Below are 7,783 nucleotides of genomic sequence, written 5' to 3' on the forward strand. Positions count from 1 at the left end.
TGTTTGGTTGTATATACACAGCCTCAGCAGATGGTCTTTGTTTTTTTGGTTATGGTTGTAAATATGTCTATTACACAACTTTTGTCACTTCAATTTTCTACAAGTGTACAGCTTATTAACAGCAATTAGAGTAATCAGCTGTGCAACATTACCCATAATTAATATTATTTTTCGATCACTGTAATTTGAAACTCAGTACACCATAAGCAATAACCCCCTTTCTCCCTCTCTTTTACTCCTGGTAACTAATAATAAGTTTTGATGTTTATATATTTGTGGGGTTTTTTTGTCTCTTTATACGTGAGGTCATACAATATCTTTCATTTGTGATTGACTAATTTACTCTGCATAATGTCTTTAAAGTCCATGCATATTGTAGCATGTAACAAGACTTCATTTCTCCTACTGGCTGAGTAGTAGCCATTCATCTGTTAATGGGCATTTAGGTTGTTGCCACCTTTTGGCTATTTTAAATAGTGCTTCATTGAACGTTGGTGTACAAGTACCTATTTCAAGTCATTTAGTTAGTATGTGTATAGTCATTTGGGTATTAATGGGTCATATGTAGTTTTATCTTTAGTTCTTTAAGGGATTGCCACACTGTTGTCCACAATGGCTGTACCATTTTGCATTCCCACCAGCAATGGATAAGAGTTGCAATTTTGCCACATCCTCGCTAACACTTGTTATTTTCCACTTCTTTTTTATTTTTTTTCTTATCTTAGTCACTCGCCAGGGAGTGAAGTGGTATCTTGTGGTTTTGATTTGCATCTCTCTTATGGCTAAAGATGTTAAGCATCTTTTCCTGTGTTTGTTGGCATTTTGAATATCCTCTTTGATGAAATATCTATTCAAGTCCTTTGCCCATTTTCTTTATTGTGTTATTTATAGTGTTATTGTTGTCAAATTTTTATATATATATTTTAGATATTGGATTCTTATTGGATATATGGTTCCCCGAAATATTCTTTCAATGTGTACATTGTCTTTTCACCTTTGATGAACAATTTTTTTCTTTTTTTAATTTTAAGGTGCTATATATCCATTGGGAGTTCTGGTAACATAGTGTCTAAGACACTTGCCTGCTCACCAGAAGGCTGGCGGTTCAAACCCACCAGCCACTCCTCGGAAGGAAGGTTGGACAATCCTACTTCCGTAGTGATACTGCCTCGGAAACCCAAGGAGGGGTCGCTATGAGTCAGGGCTGACTCGACGGCACATAACAACAACAACAACAACATATATCCATTTTATCTTTTGCTGTTTATCCTTTTGTTATTCTGTCAGCCTGTTGCTGAAAGCTAGGCTCAACATCCATGTCCCTGTATTCAAAGAATTTTATGCTTTTAGTTTTCACGTTTAGGTTATTACTCCAGTTTGATTTGGTTTTTGTGTATGGTATGAGGTATGGATCCTTATTCATTCTTCTGTATGTGGATATCTAATGGTGCTGGAAACAGCACCATTTATTGAAGAGACTTTTCTTTCTCTGTTGAATATTCTTAGTACTTTTATAAAACTTAAATAAATAAGTTGACCATAGATGGATGGGTTTATTTCTATACTCTCAAATCTATTTCATAGTCCTGTATTTCACCTGTTAAATAAATTTCAAGCTGTTGTTATTACTGTAGCTGTATAGTATGTTTTGAAATCATGGAGTGTGTGTCCTCCTACTTTATTCTTCTTCAGTATTGCTTTAGCTATAAGGGGCCTCTTTCCATTCCATATAAAACTGAGGATTGGCTTTTCCATTTGTGTAAAGAAGACTTGGAATTTTGATCTTCATTGGTTCTACTTTCTTTTTTATCCCATTCTTAATTTTATTTTCCTCTTTTCATTTGTTATCTGTATTTTTTTTTTTTTAAATATTTGAATAGATTTATTGTTCTTGTTTGGCAGTCATCTATTATCTGGACTTCCATAGGGCTGAATTTTGTTTCTTCATAATGTTCTTTCAGTTGGGTTGTCGTTATTTCCTTGAATATCTTATTTGAGTGTTATACTTTGGTATCTCTGTAACTCAGAATCTTCTCTTCCCCGAGGGACTGTGATTGCATATATGTCTTTATCTCTTTCTCTTTCCTATTCCCTGAAATTCTACTAGAGGGTGGTCTGACTCTTTGAGTCTGCTAGCACTAACTCAGAGCTATGGAAGGTCTTAGCATGAAAATTGACTTGGTCCTTAAGGATGTGTGGTAGTTATGTGTCAACTTGGCTGGGCCTGGTTTTGAGTGGCTGGGCAGCTGGATATAATTATTCCCCATGATGAGACTGGTAATCAACTCCATGGTGTAATCTGCTGTGAGGAACTGAGTAGCTGCTTTAGGGATGTGGTCTGCTTCCAGTATATAAGGAGAAGCTTTGAGAACAGTCTCAAGTTTTTTTGCACAGTTGTACCCTGCATTTAGCTGAGACTTCATTCAGCAGCCTGCCATGTTGTCTGCCAATCTTGGGACTGTTCCTAGACTTGAACTAGTGGTCTCCTGTGTTGCTTGATAATCTTAGGACTGTGCCATATTACTTGTTGACCTTCGATTTGTCAGCCTTAACAGCCAGCAGCTGCCTGAGTTAAGAGATGCCTCGAACCACAGTGGACTGGGAACAAGAGACAGAACTGAAGCACAAGGTCGCCTTCACCCAGCTCCTAGAGCTGGCATTTTGAACTCAGACTTCTAGCATCCAAAACTGTAAGAGAATAAATCCCAGTTTATTAAAGCCATCTCTACTTGTATTTTCTCTTAGAGTGTCACTAGATAACCAAAACAATGTGCCACTGGAAAAAATATATATTTTTTCAAACTTTGTGACTCCCAGCCTTGGGGGAAAAGTTCTCCAGTACTTGTCCTGGTGCCACCTGGCTGTTATGGGAATATGTTCCTACCTCTGTTTCAGGGCTTAGTAGTGTGGAGCAAAGATACGAGAAAGATATTTACTTGTGTTCTCACTGTGCAATGGCATTCGATTGAGTGGATCATAACAAATTGTGGATAACATTGAGAAGAATGGGAATTGCAGAACACTTAATTGAATTCATGAGGAACCTGTACATAGACCAGGAGGCTGTTGTTCAAACAGAACAAGGGGATACTGTATGGTTTAAAATCAGGAAGAGAGTGCATCAGGGTTGTATCCTTTCACCACACTTATTCAGTATATATGCTAAGCATATAATCCGAGAAGCTGTATTATATGAAGAAGAACGTGGCATCAGGAGGAACGCTTATTAACAACCTGAGATGCACAGACAACACTGTACCACCAGGTATTTTCAGTCACCTCATATGCATGACACAAAAAACCTAAAAACCGAACTCCCTGCCATCAAGTTGGATCCAACTCATAGTGACCCCTCCTTCGGTTTCTTAGGCAGTATCATTACAGAAGTAGATTGTCCAGTCTTTCTTTCAGAGTGGCTGGCGAGCTTGAACTGTCAGCATTCTGGTTAGCACTCAAATGTCTTAGGCACTACAAAACTAGAGCTCCTTTTTGTTTTTTTGTTCACATGCATGTGAGAGCTGGACAGTGAATTAGGAACACTGAAGAAAAGTTGATGCTTTTGAGTTGTGCTCGCAAAGAATGCTGTGGGTACCATGGACTGCTAAAAGAACTAACAAATCTGTCCTCTAAGAAGTGCAGCAGAATGCTCCCTGAAAGAGAGAATGGCCAGATTTCATCTCACCTACTTTGGTCATGTTGTCAGAAGGGACCATTTCCTGGAGAAGGATGTTATGGTTGGTAAGGTGGAGGGGTCAAAGAGGGGAAGGCCTCAACGAGATGGATTAACAGAGTGGCTGGTTTGATAGGCTCAAGTATAGCAAGGATCATGGAGCTGGTGCAGGACCAGGCAGTGTTTCATTCTACTGTGCATAGGGTCACTATGAGTCGGAGACGACTCAACGGCACCTAACAACAACGCGATGTGTTTATCTCTGATAAACAGGAGGGATTAGCAACTCCTCTGTTTCTTAGTTGTTGTTGTTGTTGTTGTGTGCCGTCGAGTCGGCCCGACTCATAGCGACCCCTCCTTGGGTTTCCGAGGCAGTATCACTACGGAAGTAGGCTTGCCCAACCTTCCTTCCGAGGAGTGGCTGGTGGGTTTGAACCGCCAGCCTTCTGGTTAGCAGTCAAGTGCTTTAGCCACTATGCTACCATCAAATTGGCTCCAACTCACAGCAACCCTAAACACACCAGAACAATCCTCATCCTGCACAATCTTCATAATCCTTGCTATGCTTGAGCCCATCATTGCAGCCTCTGTGTCAGCCCATCTTATTGAAGGCCTTCCTCTTTTATGCTGACCCTCTATTTCACCAAGCATCATGTGCCTTCTCCAGGGACTTGTCCCTTCTGACAACATGACCAAAGAAGGTAAGAAGAAGTCTGGCCATTCTTGCTTCTAAGGAACGTTCTGGCTGCACTTCTTCCAGGACAGATTTATTTGTTCTTCTGGCAATCCATGATATTTTCAGTATTTTCCAACACTACAATTCAAAGGCATCAACCCTTCTTTGGTCTTCTTTATTCATTGTTCATCTTTCACATGTTCAGGTTACATGTCAACTTGGGTAGGCCTGGTTTTGAGTGGCTGAGCAGCAGTGCTGCTCAGCCAGCAGGATGTAGTGATTACCCCATGTTGAGACTGTTAATCAACCCCAATGTGGAATCTGCTGTGAGCAGCTGAGTACCTGCCTTAGGGATGTGGTATGTTTCCAGTAGATTCAAAGAACTTTGAGAAAGGTCTTGGAGCTTTTTGGCTTGCTTGGATTCTGCAATTTAGCCGAGTCTTCATTCAGCACCCTGCTAATCTTGGGACTGTTTCTGAACTTAAACTAGTGGCCTGCTATGTTGCTTGATAATCTTGGGACTGTGTGATTTTACTTTTTGACTTTGGATTTATCAGCTTCAGTAGCCAAAAGCTACCTGAGTTAAGAGATGCCTCCATCTTCAGTGGTCCAGGAGCAAGAGGCAGAGCTGAAGCCCAAGGTCAAAAGGCTTTCACCCAGCCCCTAGAACTTGCACTTTCAACTTAGACTTCTAGCTTCCAAAACTGTGAGAGAATTAATCCCTGTTTGTTAAAGTCATCAACTTGTGGTATTTTCTGTTAGAGCAGTAGATATCATGTATATGAGCCTTGCTCCTTAACAACTTTAAAGAGGTCTTTTGCAGCAGATTTGCCTAGAGCAATATAATGTCTGATTTCTTGACTGCTGCTTCAAAGGGAGTTGATTGTATATGCAAGTAAAATGAAATCCCTGATAACTTCAATCTTTTCTCCACTTATCATGATGCGGCTTTTTGGTCCAGTTATGAGGATTTTTGTTTTCTTTATGTTGAGGTGCAATACATACTGAAGACTATAATCTTTAATCTTCATCAGTAAGTTCTTCAAGTCATCTTCACTTTCAGCAAGCATGTTTGTCTCATCTGCACATCACAGGTTAATGAGTCTTCCTCCAATCCTGATGCCACTCTTCTTCATGTAGTCCTGCTTCATGTATTATTTGCTCAGCATACAGACTGAGTAAGTATGATGAAAGAATATAACTCTTAAGCACACCCTTCCTGATTTTAAACAATTCAGTATCCCCTTGTTCTGTTCAAACAGCAGCCTCTTGGTCTATGAATAGATTCCTCATGAGGCCAATTAAGTGTTCTGGAATTCCCATTCTTTGCAGTATTAGGCATAATTTGTTATGACCTACACAGTTAAATGCCTTTGCATAGTCATTAAAACACAGGTAAACATCTTTCTGGTATTCTTTGCTTTCAGCTAAGACCCGTCTGATATCAGCAATGATATCCCATGTTCCACACTGTCTTCCGAGTCCAGATTGAATTTTTGGAAGTTCCCTGTCAGTTTACTGCTGAACCATTTTTGAATTATCTTCAAAATTTTGTTTGCATATGATGTTAATGTTATTGTTCAATAATTTAAACATTCTAGTGGATCACCTTTCTTTGGAATAGGCACAAATGTTGATCTCTTCTACTTGCTTGGTCAGATAGTTAATTTCCAAATTCCTTGGCATAAATGAGTAAACACCCCGAGTGCTACATTCATTTGGTGAAACATCTCAATGGGTATTCCATCAATTCCTGGAGTTTTTTTTTTTACCAGATTCTTCAGTGCAGCTCAGACTTCTTCCTTCAGTACCATTGATTCTTGATAATATGCTCCCTCCTGAAATGTTTGAACATCAAGCAATTCTTTTTCATACATGACTGTTTATTCCTTTCATCTTCATTTGATTCTTCTTGCATTGTTTAATATTTTGCCCTTAGAATCCAATATTGCAACTCAAGGGATGAATTTTTTCTTCAGATCTTTCCACTTGAGAAATCAATCTGCCTTTGAAATCTTCTGTTCAGCTCTTTTGCTTCATCATTTCTTCCATTAGCTTTCGCTACTCTCCATTTAGAAGCAAGTTTGAGTCTCTTCAGACTTCCATTTTGTCCTTTTCTTTCTTTCCTGTCTTTTTAATGAACTTTTGCTTTCTTTTTACAAGATATTTTTTATGTAGTCCCACAGTTTATCTGGTCTTTGGTCAGTCATGTTCAATGCATAAAATCTATTCTTATATATTCTCTAAATTCAGGTGGGATGCAATCAACATCATATTTTAGCTTTCATGATCTTGTTTTACTTTTCTTCAGCTTCAACTTAAACTCGTATATATGAACAATTACAGTCTGTTCCACAGTCAGCTACTGGCCTTGTTTTGAATGATGATATTAAGCTTCTGCATCACCTCTTTCCATGGATGAAATTTATTTGATTCTTGTGTATTCCACGTGGTGAGGTCCATAGTCACGGTTTATATTGTTGAGAAAAGGTATTTAGAGTGAATGAGTCAGTCTTGCAAAATTCTATCATTTGATTTCTGGCATCATTTCTATCACCAATACCATATTTCAAAACTACTCATGCTTCTTTCTTTCCAGCTTTTGCATTCCATTGAGCAGTAATTGTTAATACACCTTGATGGCATATTTGGTCACTTTCAGACTGCAGATGTTGGTAAAAATCTTCCAGTCCTTCATCTTTGGCTTTAGTGGTTGGTGTGTAAGTTTGAATAATAGTAGTATTAACTGGTCTTCCTTGTAGGTGTGTGGATATTGTCCTATCACTGACAGCATCATACTTCAGGCTAGATCTTGAAATGTTCTTTTGGATTATGAATGTGACATCAGTCCTGTTCAATTTGTAATTCTTGGAAGAGTAGATCATATGATTGTCTGATATAAAATGACCAATACCAGTCTGTTTCAGCTTATTAATGACTATCATATCAGTCTTTATGCATTCAATTTCATTTTTTACAACTTCCAGTTTCCTAGATTCATACATCCTACATTCCACATTCCAATTATTAATGAATTTTCCAGCTGTTTCTTCCCATTTTGAGTCATGGCCCATCAGCAAATGAAGGTCCCAAAAGCTTTATTCCACCCACTTCATTAAGGTGGACTGTACTTTGAGGAGGCAGCCCTTCCACAGTCATATTTTGAGTGCCTTCCAAACTGAGGGGCTCATCTTCTGACACTGTATCAGTGTTCCACTGTTATTCATAAAGTTTTCCAGTAATAGATAATGTTTCACTGCTGTTCATAAGGTATCCACTGGCCAATTTTTTCAGAAGTGGATGGCACCATCCTTCTTCCCAGCCTGTCTTCGTCTGGAAACTCCACTGAAACCTGTCCACCACAGGCTTTGCTGGTATTTGAAGTCCCAGTGGCATAGCTTCCAGCCTCACAGCAACCCACAAGCCACACATTGTAC

The sequence above is a fragment of the Orycteropus afer genome, unplaced genomic scaffold (assembly GCF_000298275.1).
Source record: "Orycteropus afer afer isolate SDZICR_OR568_19922 unplaced genomic scaffold, OryAfe1.0 scaffold00512, whole genome shotgun sequence".
In the NCBI taxonomy this organism is placed as follows: domain Eukaryota; kingdom Metazoa; phylum Chordata; class Mammalia; order Tubulidentata; family Orycteropodidae; genus Orycteropus; species Orycteropus afer.